This window comes from Somniosus microcephalus, chromosome 9 (assembly GCF_052327205.1).
Source record: "Somniosus microcephalus isolate GS21.2 chromosome 9, FLI_Smic_1.0, whole genome shotgun sequence".
Taxonomy (NCBI): domain Eukaryota; kingdom Metazoa; phylum Chordata; class Chondrichthyes; order Squaliformes; family Somniosidae; genus Somniosus; species Somniosus microcephalus.
This window is the reverse complement of record NC_140995.1, coordinates 163,247,473-163,261,077: the sequence shown is the minus strand read 5'-3', so window position 1 is coordinate 163,261,077 and position 13,605 is coordinate 163,247,473.

Here is a 13,605-nt window from a genome sequence, read left to right as displayed (position 1 = left end):
AATCCTGAGATTAAAAATAAACAGGAAATGCTGGGGAAAATACAGCACGTTTATAAATAACTGAAAAGAGAAACATCGGTTAGTACTGTTGACAACTGGTCTAGACCGAAACATTAACCACTTATCTTTTCTCTTTTGTATTTCATATTGCCAACATGTTTTTCTACATGGGATTGAATCTGGGATTATGCTTATGTTGAACACGACTCGGAGACTAACTCTAACACTTTTACACGGATGCACAGCACTTTCCGACCTGCAGGCGCACAAACGCGTGAGTATAACAAGGGATAAAAACACAAAATACTGGAAATACTCAGCAGGTCAGGCAGCATCTGTGGAGAGAGAAACAGAGTTAACGTTTCAGGTCGATGACCTTTCGTCAGAACTGGAAAAAATTCGAGATGTAACAGACTTTTAGCAAGTGTAGGGGCTGTGAAAGGGGGGAGGGGAGAAAAGAACAAAAGGGAAGGTCTGTGATAGGGTGGAAGGCAGGAGAGGTTAAATGACAAAAGGTATGATTGCACAAAGCAAAAGGAGATGGTAAGGGGACAAATAAAGAAACAAAGGATGGGCCTAGAAGAGGTGTAAATGTAAATGGGAATGGCAGAATCATCAAAGGCTGCCATGTGAAAAAATAGGGGCCGAGGTTATGGTCTGAAATTGTTGAACTCGATGTTGAGTCCAGAAGGCTGTAAAGTGCCTAATCGAAAGATGAGGTGCTGCTCCTTGAGCTTACGTTGAGCTTCGTTGGAACAGTGCAAGAGGCCGAGGACCGAGAGGTCAGAATGAGAATGGAGCAGAGTATTAAAGTGACAGGCAACTGGAAGCTCGGGGTCACCCTTATGAACTGAACGAAGGTGTTCCGCAAAGCGGTCACCCAGTCTGCATTTGGTCTCCCTAATGTAGAGGAGACCACATCGTGAGCAGCGAATACAGTATACTAAATTGCAAGAAGTACAAGTAAATCGCTGTTTCACCTGGTATAACTAGGGAGTCAGGTTGATAATATGTCCCCTTGAATGCTACGAAGCTGGAAGGTGTGAGAGCACCTGTAATCTCACAGCATTTGGGCTTCGTAGTGGGCTTTGTAAAACAATTCCAAGCAGTCTGTGTGACTACCTGGGAACTTATTAAACCTCGTGTGGAATCTTTTTAATGTTAAGTAGTGAGATGGTGCTTCTATTTGCTTTCTTTTAACATAAAGAATTAGCTGCCTGCAGAGCAGAGCTCTGTGCGTGTGTCCAAGCATATATATGCAGCGCTTCTTTGTTGCTGAACTCAGTGTGTGGTGCAGCCGTCACTAACTCGGGACTGCAGCTGTGCATCACACCATACAGATAATGATCTGAGTATAAAGGCAGTAATATAATAGCAACCTAAGTCTGATAGTGAATCTGAGACCGAGTCTGAGACCAAAACTTGGTCTGAACTTGAGACCAAGATTTAGTCCCAGACCAAGACTGATATTAGATCTAGAACTGAGTCGGCACCTGAAACTGAGGCTGTTAAAGAGTATGATATCGAGCCTTGGCCTAAAGCAGTCTACTCTGTTTAATCTGGAACTTTAATCTAGAGCCTAGATTATCTGATTGCTAGTCGGAGAATGATTTGCTGCAGTGCATTTTGTTAATCCGGAAATCCTCTACTCTGATTCCAATACACTAATGTTGGGATCAATCCCGTTTGGTTACAAAAACAATCTTCTTTCGCTTGACAAACTGACATCTCTTGAAAGCCAAGATATCTGACGATGAAAAAAGAAGACACCTCGAGATCGCTGCAAATGCATCTAACAGAAGGGAGAAAAACTCCCTCGATGACACAGGCCAAACTGTCTACATTTGCAGAATCGAGATTTACAATCCAGATTGGCAGCTCAATGGTCTCTAATATTCTCAGAGAAAGTTCAAGGTGACTGAACTCTGCTGACAGGAACATAAGATTATCGCCCTAAACGGGAAGATCTACAGAAACTCCTTACGAGTTGTAGCTTCACAGTCAGCGAAGTGCCGCATTCACTGGTCAAAGTTCTGGGAGAGAGCTGAGAATGCAGAATCTTTCATTTCACAAGGATAATCAGGACCCAGTATGGAATCAAGAACTGCAAGATACATGAAGAATTCCCATCTACAAATTCAACCTATGTTGCTGAGACATGCGCACACCTTCGTGAGATTTTCGAGGAATGTGACGCTATCAGCCTTTATGTGGCGAGAGAGATGTTTTTCTTGATGGAACCAAATGCGTATAAAGGAAGGAATGCAAAAATGAATTGATTGTCATGTTGTTACCAATTCTAAAGCGACAGAGGAGGTGATTTAAACGTATGCTTGCCTACGTTGATTCAAAGCTTTTGATCCAAACAGCATCATCGAAAAGGTATGCAAACAATAAGGCGTGAATGGTCTTTAGAGAATTGGTGCACGGTCTCAACAGAAATATGCATTAAACATTTAATCTTGGTTTTGGACAACATAGTCAGTTATGTGAACACCTCACTGGCATATTTACCTACACTTTTTGATACTCAATGAGAGACCACAACTAGCCCATAGAATGCTGGGATCATTTCAACATTGGAATGCGAAGACCCAAACTGCCCACGTGTTTTTTTTTGGATAGATGTGTTTCTGCACCTAAGGCACCAATCAACATGTTCAGGATGATCCAATTCAAGCTACTTAGAAATCTACGCCCACCTGTAGACGTCCTGTCTACCTCGTCTCTTCTTAGGCAGTCCCTCGGAACCGAGGATGACTTGCTTCCACACTAAAAATGAGTTCTCAGGTGACTGATGAGTCCAATGCGGGACCTACAGTCTCTGTCACAGGTGGGGCAGACGGTGAGTGGGGTGCTTGGGTTGACGTGCGCTCCTTCCGCTGTTTGTGCTTGGCTTCTGCTTGCTACCGGCGAAGAGACATTGTGGCGCTCGGCGCCTTCCCGGATGCTTCTCCTCCACTTTGTACAGTCTTGGGCCAGGGATTCCCAGATGTCGGTCTGTCTACCAAATATAGAGTGCATACCAGTCTCACTTACCCAAATCCAGAAAGTTTAGGTGCAAGTTGACAAAGCCAAGTCTCCGAGACCACCAGAATAGGTCACCGGTAATCTGCGTGTGCAGTTAGGACCAGCTTTCTAATTAGGGCTTTGGTCTGCAGGCTTATTTGGAGTTGAGTAGGAAGAATAACAAACCCCAGAGAAGGGTCTCCTCCTTCAGGTACCATTAATTACCCAGGATAGGCAATCATCAGCAGTACTTTAGAGTACTAACCTAGTGTTTCTAATATATTACTAAGTCTGTCAGGGAGTGCCTACTTGGTTCTGAGCTTCCAAAATCTGGCATGTCATCTTAGAGCCATCTCAACACCAAAGAGACCTCATATAGCTCTCTACTCCCCAAGGAGGATAATCATTAGCTGGTCATTAGACAATTGACAACCATAGATTGGAATCTTCATTGGGTGCACAGGAGGTGCTAGGAGCTTCTTGCAAGCAACACAGTGAGCAGCACAACTCATATAAAATGTGAATACATTCCCACCGTCCTTCTGACAACATCATGGATACACACTATTGATTGGTCATTCTACTGGTTGAAGCTGTGGAGCTTCAGTAGAAGTTGGTTATCTATCTGCATCCCTATAATCCCTGGAGTGCATGTTCTCACACCTAGCTTGAATATAAAACAAGCTCTATTCTTCATCTGTGCTGCATTTAATGAAATGAGATTGAAACTATTGCTAACTGTTGACACAACACCTAACATTTCCACCAAATCAAATACCAAGAGAAGAATGGACCAATGACATCAAAATTCAAGTGGCAGGTCTCATTTGTTGCTGTGGAAACTCTTAACAATGACGTGTGCCATGTGAGGAGCTGCTAATAGATTACCAAATCATGAATATTGTGAACCCATCTAAAACTTCTGCAAACATAGGTACAGTTGACAGCGATGAAGACAAAGATGATGACAGCAGTGAGCCACCGATTGTGTCTTCTGCTGACAGCAAGGGGATTTTATGATCCATGGAGACCTTTACAGTGCAAAATCTGAAAGCAATTTCACATTCGAAGATATAAACAGCACATTTACAATACTAGTGCAAAGAAAGTAGACCTCGGAGAGTCAGAACACATTCTCTAACTGTACTGACTCAGTCCAATACAAAGTCAGAACCTGGGTCTCAGACAATGGTGATAGAGTCTGAGACTGAACCTGAGCCTGATAATGAGTCTGAGACTGAACCTGAGCCTGATAATGAGTCTGAGACTGAACCTGAGCCTAATAATGAGTCTGAGACTGAACCTGAGCCTGATATTGGCCCAGTAATTCGGGTCGGTGGCTTGCCGCGCGTGCAAGCCCCTGATATGCACTTACCCGACGCGCTGACATTTCACCTCCAGGGACACCTGGAATTCGTGTTTGAAAAAGAAGAATCCCGGGCAGCGTCTGACGTCACGCCACCCAGGAGTGCAGCCAGCGCGAAGCCTGGAGCGCGCTGTGCAAGTGAGACACGCCCCTTGAGGTCTCAGTTTAATAGGACACGCCCCCAATGTTTCTCACAAGCTGCTAAGCATTTTTACATGCAAAGCAGCATTTTAAATAGGTTTTTGGTATTTTTATGAAGCTCTTGGTAACTTTTATAAACTTTTTAAAACGTTTACATTATTTTGAAGAATCTGAAGTAGTTTTAAACAGAATTAAAGTTATTTAAAGACTTTTAAAAGCCCTAAAATAATTTTTTTAATTCCATTTATTTATTTACCAATGTCGTTGTCATACGTGTCTTCACACTGTTCCCTTTGGGGAACTGTATGAAGTGGTGGAAGGACTTATGGCCGTGATTAACACTCATTCCGTGACCGTAACCATCTTTGAACCAGCCATTAGGGTGGTTAGTCCTATGGCGGGAGGGTTTTATGGGCTCCCACAAGCTATACAAGGAGGGGGGGCCACCCACACCCACGGACGCAAATATCCCACTGGATGTCAACCCAGAATTTAGAGCCGGAGCTCCGACTCCACTTGCCGGGACTGTCTGGAGCGGGGTTTGAAACCCTACCCCGTCTGGCCCAGCGGCGGGGATCCTACCGCTACGCCAAAGGCCCAATCCGATTAGCAACGTGAAGTGGCTGGAATGAGCACAATTCACGGCATTAAAAGAACTCACAATTGAACTGATGATGACCTCAGCAATCTCCTCAACGAGGTGGAGGCACAGCGCCTGCTCATCATTGGTAATGAGAAGTCAAAGGCGCCGCAAAAAGGACAGATGATAGCTTGGTCTTTCAAGTGGCAGCATAGGGCTCCAGTCACGGGGAGGGAAAAGGCGCAGGAAACGTATGGGTGTCACCTTTTGCGCGGAGTGGGCCTTTTGCGTAGCGGTAAGCATCCCCGCCACTGGGCCAGAAGGAGTAGGGTTTCAAACCCCGCTCCAGACAGTCCCGGCAAGTGGAGTCGGAGCTCCAACTATAAATTCTGGGTGGACATCCAGCGGGATACTTGCGTCCGCGGGTGTGGGTGGCCCCCCCCCCTCAGATGGGTTGTGGGAGCCCGTAAAACCCTCACGCCATAGGACTAACCACCCTAATGGCTGGTATGAAGATGGTTATGGTCACGGAAGGAGTGTTAACGTGGCCAGAAATCCTTCCACCACTTCATACAGTTCCCGAAAGGGAACAGTGTGAGGATACGTACGACGATGACCTGTTGCGCAATGCACCTCCTTGGACCCTCAGTCGCAGATGCGAGGGGGCAAATCGTGCAATTGTTAAATTTTTCATTTTATTGACATGTAAAATGTTGGCCCAGTAATTCCCTTCCAAACGCGCGAGTACGGTCGGGGTACTTACGCATCTGTCCGGAGGAAATGCCGGTTTTCAGCATGCACAGTGCATGCGGGGAAAACCGGCATTTCCTGTCCTCTGAACGAAGGGGTTCAGAGGCAGAACGCGTGCTACTGTACAGGCAGCGCGTGCGCAGTAAAATTTGCCGCTTTCATTCATGCTTTCAGTGAGGTCAAGTCAATACAACTTACACATGAAAAAAGCATGAGTACAGTTGCTCCAGAGGCTGCGGTTGTTTGGGAAAGGGATTAAAGTTATTTTAAGAAATGCTGAGGTAAGTTTTAAAGTTTATTTTTGTTTTTTAAAACGGGTTTTCAGTACTGTAGGTAGAAGGATCAATTGTGGCTATGTGAATTGAATTTGCTGTGTTTATTAAATGTGAAAATGACTCCAACATTTTTAAGAAAGAAACTTTCCATCAGTAATATATTCTTTTAAGTAATTATGTATGTATGTCTGTATATATTCCTTTGCGTGTATGAATATATTCCTTTACTTATGTGTATGAATGTATGTATTTAATTATGACTTTCAGAGAAAGTAACTTATTGGAAAATCATAATTAAAAACATACATTCATACACATAAGTAAAGGAATATAAAACATACATACATATACGTAAAGGAATATATGCGGACATACATACATACATAATTACTTATTACTGATGAAAAGTTTCTTTCTTAAAAGTGTTGGAAATGTTGCATTACTCATTTTAGAACACTCATTCTCACATTCAATTCACACAGCCACAATTGCTCCTTCTACCTGCTGTACTGAAAACCCGTTTAAAAAAAAAAATTTAAACTTTAAAACTAACCTCAGCATTTCTTAAAATAACTTTGCTCCCTTTCCCAAACAAAAATATTGCCTTTCAGAAGCTCCACGATAAAATATATCTTCCTCCGCAGCCTTGGACCAACTTTACACATGCTTTTTTCAAGTGTAACTTGTAAGGACTTACCCTCACTGAATCCATGAATGAAATCGACGAAGTTCACTGCGCACGCGCTGCCTGTGCAGTCGCACGCGCTGTGCCTCTGAACCCCTTCGTTCAGAGGACCGGAAATGCCGGCGTTCTCCGCATGCACGGTGTTTCCTGAATGCCGGCATTTCATCCGGCCAGATGCGTGAGTACCCAGACCGTACTCACGCATTTGGACCCGAATTACTGGGCCAATGAGTCTGAGACTGAACCTGAGTCTGATAATGAGTCTGAGACTGAACCTAAGCCTGATAATGAGTCTGAGACTGAACCCGAGCCTGATAATGAGTCTGAGACTGAACCTGAGTCTGATAATGAGTCTGAGACTGAACCTGAGCCTGATAATGAGTCTGAGACTGAACCTGAGCCTGATAACGAGCCTGAGACTGAACCTGAGCCTGATAATGAGTCTGAGACTGAACCTGAGCCTGATAATGAGTCTGAGACTGAACCTGAGTCTGATAATGAGTCTGAGACTGAACCTGAGTCTGATAATGAGTCTGAGACTGAACCTGAGCCCGATAATGAGCCTGAGACTGAACCTGAGCCCGATAATGAGTCTGAGACTGAACCTAAGCCTGATAATGAGCCTGAGACTGAACCGGAGTCTGATAATGAGTCTGAGACTGAACCTGAGTCTGATAATGAGTCTGAGACTGAACCTGAGCCCGATAATGAGCCTGAGACTGAACCTGAGTCTGATAATGAGTCTGAGACTGAACCTGAGCCTGATAATGAGCCTGAGACTGAACCTGAGCCCGATAATGAGCCTGAGACTGAACCTGAGTCTGATAATGAGTCTGAGACTGAACCTGAGCCTGATAATGAGTCTGAGACTGAACCTGAGCCTGATAATGAGTCTGAGACTGAACCTGAGCCCGATAATGAGTCTGAGACTGAACCTGAGCCTGATAATGAGTCTGAGACTGAACCTGAGCCTGATAATGAGTCTGAGACTGAACCTGAGTCTGATAATGAGTCTGAGACTGAACCTGAGCCTGATAATGAGTCTGAGACTGAACCTGAGCCTGATAATGAGTCTGAGACTGAACCTGAGCCCGATAATGAGTCTGAGACTGAACCTGAGCCTGATAGTGCGGCTGAGAAATCACAGTGCCAGTTTCCACATATACACTGATGACACCCAGCCTTACCTCACTCCACCTCTCTTAAACCCTCCACTGTCTCTAAATTGTCAGACTGCTTGTCCGACATCCAGTACTGGATGAGCAGAAATTTCCTCCAATTAAATATTGGGAAAACCGAAGCCATTATCTGCGGTCCACACCACAAATTCCATTCCCTAGCCACCGACTCCATCCCTCTCCCTAGTCTCTGTCTGAGGCCGAATCAGACTGTTCTCACCCTTGTTGCCATATTTGACCCCGAGATCAGCTTCCGACCACAAATTCGTGCTATCACTAAGACCGCCTATTTCCACCTCTGGAACATTGCCCGCCTCCGTCCTTGCCTCCGCTCATCTACTGCTGAAACCCACATCCATGCCTTTGTTACCTCTAAACTTGATTATTCCAATGCACTCCTGGCCGGCCTCCCACATTCAACCCTCTGTAAACTTGAGGTGATCCAAAACTCTGCTGCCCATGTCCTAACTCGCACCAAGTGCCACTTACCCATCTCCCCTGGGCTCGCTGACCTACATTGGCTCCCGGTTAAGCAATGCCTCGATTTTAAAATGCTCATCCTTATTTTCAAATCCCCCCATGGCCTCGCCCCTCCCTATCTCTGTAATCTGCTCCAGCCCCACAAGGCTCTGCGATATCTGTAATCTCCTCCAGCCCCACAAGGCTCTGTGCTCCTCTAATTCTGGCCTGTTGAGCATCCTCTTGGAATACAAATGGTGACCATGAAACTACCAGATTTTCATAAAAACCCATCTGGTTCACTAATGTCCTTTAGGGAAGGAAATCTGCCGTCCTTACCTGGTCTGGCCTATATGTGACTCCAGACCCACATCAATGTGGTTGACTCTTAACTATCCTCTGAAATGGCCTAGCAAGCCACTCAGTCGTACCAAACCACTGCAAAGATGACGGACTGCAGTGGTTCAAGAAGACGGCTCACCACCACCTTCTCAAGGGCAATTAGGGATCGGCAATAAATGCCGACCTTAACAGTGACGCCCACACTGAAAATTTAAAAAAAAACGATTTTAATCACTCTGCCATTGGTGGCTGTGCCTTCAGCTGCAAAGGCCCTAAACTCTGAAATTTCCTCTCTAAACCTTTCCACCCCTCTAACTCTCTGTCCTTTAAGATGCTTCTTACAACCTTACTCTTTGACTAAGCTTTTGGTCATCTGCCCTAATATCTCATTACGTGGTTCGGTTTCAAATTTTGTTTGATAATGCTCCTGTGAAACTCCATAGGACGCGTCACTACGTTGAAGGCGCTGTATAAATGCAAGTTGTTGTTGAGACTGAACCTGAGTCTATTAGTGAGTCTGAGATTAAACCTGAGTTTGTACCTAAGGATGTAATTATATTACCATTTTCACATCACTGCAAAGTTGTTTCCACTTTTCAGAGGCTCGCACCTGGCCGGTTTAGTCTGTTGTCAGGTTCCAAGCTGACGGCACAATGCAGGAATGTGAGACCGGTCGAGTAGGTTGTTTGACAACGCTTGGGTTTGGAACTACACGGAATAACTCTAGGGCCGTGCACAGTCGGGTTTAGCATGCCTGGATACTTCATAAATCTCGTTTTAAAATATTTTGCGAGTTTGCTGTGAGTGGAGCGCTGTCTGCACAGATCTCCTCACAGTGAAGCGAATTTCAGGGACCACACATTAACTTGGGTTGTGAGCCGCAGTGTTCAGCTCTCAGCCAAAGGGCCCGAGTCTGAATCTAAACCTGACCTGAGACTGAACCTAAATCAAAGACTAATGAGTTTGTTCTAGTGGGATATTCATGCTAACTGACACAATTTACTTGCAAAGGTGCATAAAAATCCTTGTATACATCTGCCAATTCTTTCCAGCTCCCGACTATGTCACTTTTAACTGAGCTTATCCTAAGTGAGGGCTTAACACCAGGCTGGCATTGTGTCGGCTGCAGTATAACAGGAAGAATAGATGCAGCGCCCATAGTCCAATGCAAGTGGTACAGTAGATATGTCGGACTCCTGAGGTCAATAGACGACGTGCTGGTAAGTAAAGTGTAAGGTGTACTGGTCAGGTTATATTGTTCTGAAACTGGACACAGCGCCCTTTGCGGCCACATGTCCAACACATGCAGTAGTACAAGCATCCTTTTGCAAGTACTGTATGATGGTGCTTCAAGTAACGGGAAAAAGTGGAAGTGGCCACTGCAGCGGCTCCAGTGAAGCCGGGACAGCAGAAGGGCATCGAATGCTGTTTTCTTCAGGAATCGGCACTTCCATTCATAACAAAGACATAGCAAAGATTCAGAAGCTGTCAGCGAGTCCGAGGCCAAACCACACTTTGAAATCACACTGAGTCAGTTACAATCTGGACCCATGTGAAAAAGACAGTATCCTCAATTCTGGTGTAAATGTGGTTTGAATATATATAATATGTATAAAAATGTGTGTTCGCTTATACAAAACCTTTCATTTGCGTATCAGTGTATTTTACCCATATGTATATATTGCATCTACATGTGTGTACGTGTGTGCTGTGTGCATGCTTACATACTGCCCATATTTGTGTTTGTTTTGGGTATTTGAGGTCCAAGTGCCAATATATGCATATGGATATGACAGGCGCGCGTGCAGCCCCTGATGATATCCCATTCCTCGGGCTCTCTGGACATATTCAAGCTGCTGAGAGAGGGCTCGGTCTCTGGAAGAGCAGGTTGCAAGGCGTTGCAGCCAGTGCAGTTTCAGAGCCAGACTTTGCTGTGTTTGCTTCAGTTCAGCCCCCGAGCAGCTGTTCAAATACAAGAGCTACTAACTGTGACGTGACGGGGGTTTTAAAAGGGCCCCAAACCTTTGAACTGCACAAAGATCTGTGATGTAGCCTTCTTTCCGATGCAGGAAGTTTCTCAGCTGGTTTATTTAAGAGCCTTCTGTCCTCGTTTAAATGCATCCGCAGGCAATTGAAAGTGAACAGAAAAATCATAAAAAAAGATGATTTCTTCGGGCAACCGTTTAGCAGGTTTTGATCATCTTTAAAATTAATGCATTTACTTTATTTGTGATTTTTTCTCGACTACAATAATGCAGATTTTACTTGCAGTTTGTATTGTGTAGCACCTTATATGGGTTTTGGAACACAACAAGAAACTTGTATCATATTTATTTTCCTTTGTTATCGTTAGCTTTACATGGTTCTATCTTTTCTGTCTGTATATCGATATAATCTAGGTATATATTACCTATCTACCCATGCAGAGTATAACAGCTTTAAAAATTGATCGGTTTCATATTGGCTGCCTGGATGAAAAATGCTGTTGATTCCCTCGCCTGTGCTGTACAAACCTTTCGCAAAGCGACCGACAACACTGAGACATTTCGTTTCAACACTTATTTATTTGGTGTATTTTAATAAAGTTTCTGTCCGTCTCTATGCTATCTGTCTGCCTATCCGTTTCTATCCGTCCACTTAGCTGTGTCTACGTATAGATGTAGCTGCCTCTTAAACTCACGGGTTGGGTGCGTTGTTGACAGACGCTGCTTTGGAAACAGTATTTGCAGTCTAGTCACTTTCACTTACATCACAGCCAGAGATGCTTTCAACACTGAACCGGAAGTGTTCAGCGAGACTCATATTTGTTAGACTTGCACCAATTGGACTCCCAAGAAAAATGGACCAGGACGTGTTCATGCCACTCCCATTTCTATTCGAACCAGTAGTTGGAATGCTCCTCCTGTAGTATCTTATCTATTGTACAAGTCAGGTACATCCATCCTATTAATTAATGAATACAAACATTAGTTACTTACATCTCCCCTCCCTCACCGCCTGCCTCGTGGAAAGAAGAAAGACAAACTGAAGAAGGACAAATTAAGAAGAGCGTTTAAGTTCTGACAGTGAGCTGTCAACTTGGCATTTTGCGCTTATGTAATGATTGTTTTGAACGGCTGTGTGCAGTGCCCGCTTTATCCAGCATTCTGTCCGTTTTACTCCACACAGGGGTTTAACGCATTGTGTTTTAAATCAGATTTTTTTTAAGTGAAGCTTTCTTTGAAATCCAGTTTTCTAATGGAACCCACAGACAGCAGTATTCGCCAATTAAAATAACTTTTTTTTCTCCGCCTTTAAACCATAAAACACGACTCAATCACTTTCACATCCCACCTATCTATTCTGAATGGAGAGCAGAATCTGGTCAAAGCCCCACTTGTGAGGCGGGCTTTGCCTTTTCACTGATGATGTCATTCTTCCCAGAAGTTTGCACTGGCAGAAGATGGAGCTGCATTTCTGTTTAGACTTTCAAACAGGGTCACGTCTTTCTTCTCAACGAAATTTGTGTCCTTTGCAGACAGCGAGCCTGTTTCCCTGTTCGCGCTGACCCAGTGCCCCGTACAGAGCGAGCGCCGCTTGCTTTGGGATCTTCTTATTAAAACTACCGTACATTGTCTGCTGCACGGTCATTTACTCAGTGAACTTTTAATGATCTTCAAAACTCCCAAGATAACCCCCCCCCGCCGCCAATCCCCGTGATATACTGCAGTCGTTTTAGAGAGGCTTTAGAACGTAACCCTCAGCATAATACGGCACCAATTCATTCAATCGTTACACTGACTCTTTTCTGAATACATGTTTATTTGTATAAGCTATGTGGAGCATGTTTTCTGGATCTTATGAGACAGAAAGTGCGCTGAAGTTCGCTCGTTTCCCCGTGCTGGGTGATGCAGCAATTTGAGCAGTAAATGTAACAGATGCGTCTCTTTCTGGGCTCCGGCAGGATGTCCCATTGTCCCGAGAAGGTGCATTTTTGCCGAGACGCTCGGCGTTGCTATAGTGAGGCGCAGAAATGAAATAACAAAGCTCACACTAAAGCTGTGTTTGGGTGTCCTCGCACATCTGAAGGCTTCTTTTAAACTCTCTGAAAGTGGGCGAGCCTCAGCCAAAATAAAAGTCCAGTACAGCGGGACTAACTGAGTGGAGGAGGCCGGTGATGCGGCTTTCCTTTAGGCCAATGGGCAAAAATAAACACAGCAAATGATTTAAATAAACAAATCGGGTTTGACTTCAGTACTAGAATGAAAGCGTTGAGCGTCGACTAACCGAATGAAATGCTTTGAGCAAAATGATTTCTTTTAGATCTATTATCGGGTCTGGGACTTAGATCCAAGTCGGTGACGATGTCACTATTGACAATGTCAGTCAATTACGGGAGGGTTCAGCTAATAATTAATTTAAAACCAATGATTTAAAGTGGCAAGATTACTAGACAGCTTCACTTCTGCTTTCTTTTGAAAAGGCTGTAATCAGTGCTTTCATATTTGGTAAATGATATGTGCTTTCTTATATTGCACATAACAAACTTACATCAATAGCCTTGTTCTTTTTCCGGAGGCGCAGGATTGTTTGCAGACACTGATTGAAGAAAATTCCTGTACATCCTTTAACTTTGCTCCCGTATTAAAGCGATGCACATTAAAAATCAAGTAGCAAGGCGTCTTTCCTTAATGATACCTGAGGTCAGCGTTCAACACATGCACAGAGCGATGACAACATGTTTTTTTGCGATAAATCGCGGGACTCTTATTTTGCAATGGAGATGCAATTAGCTTTGTATTGCAACTCTATGAAAGCTTGTAGAAAATAAGTAACCGCTG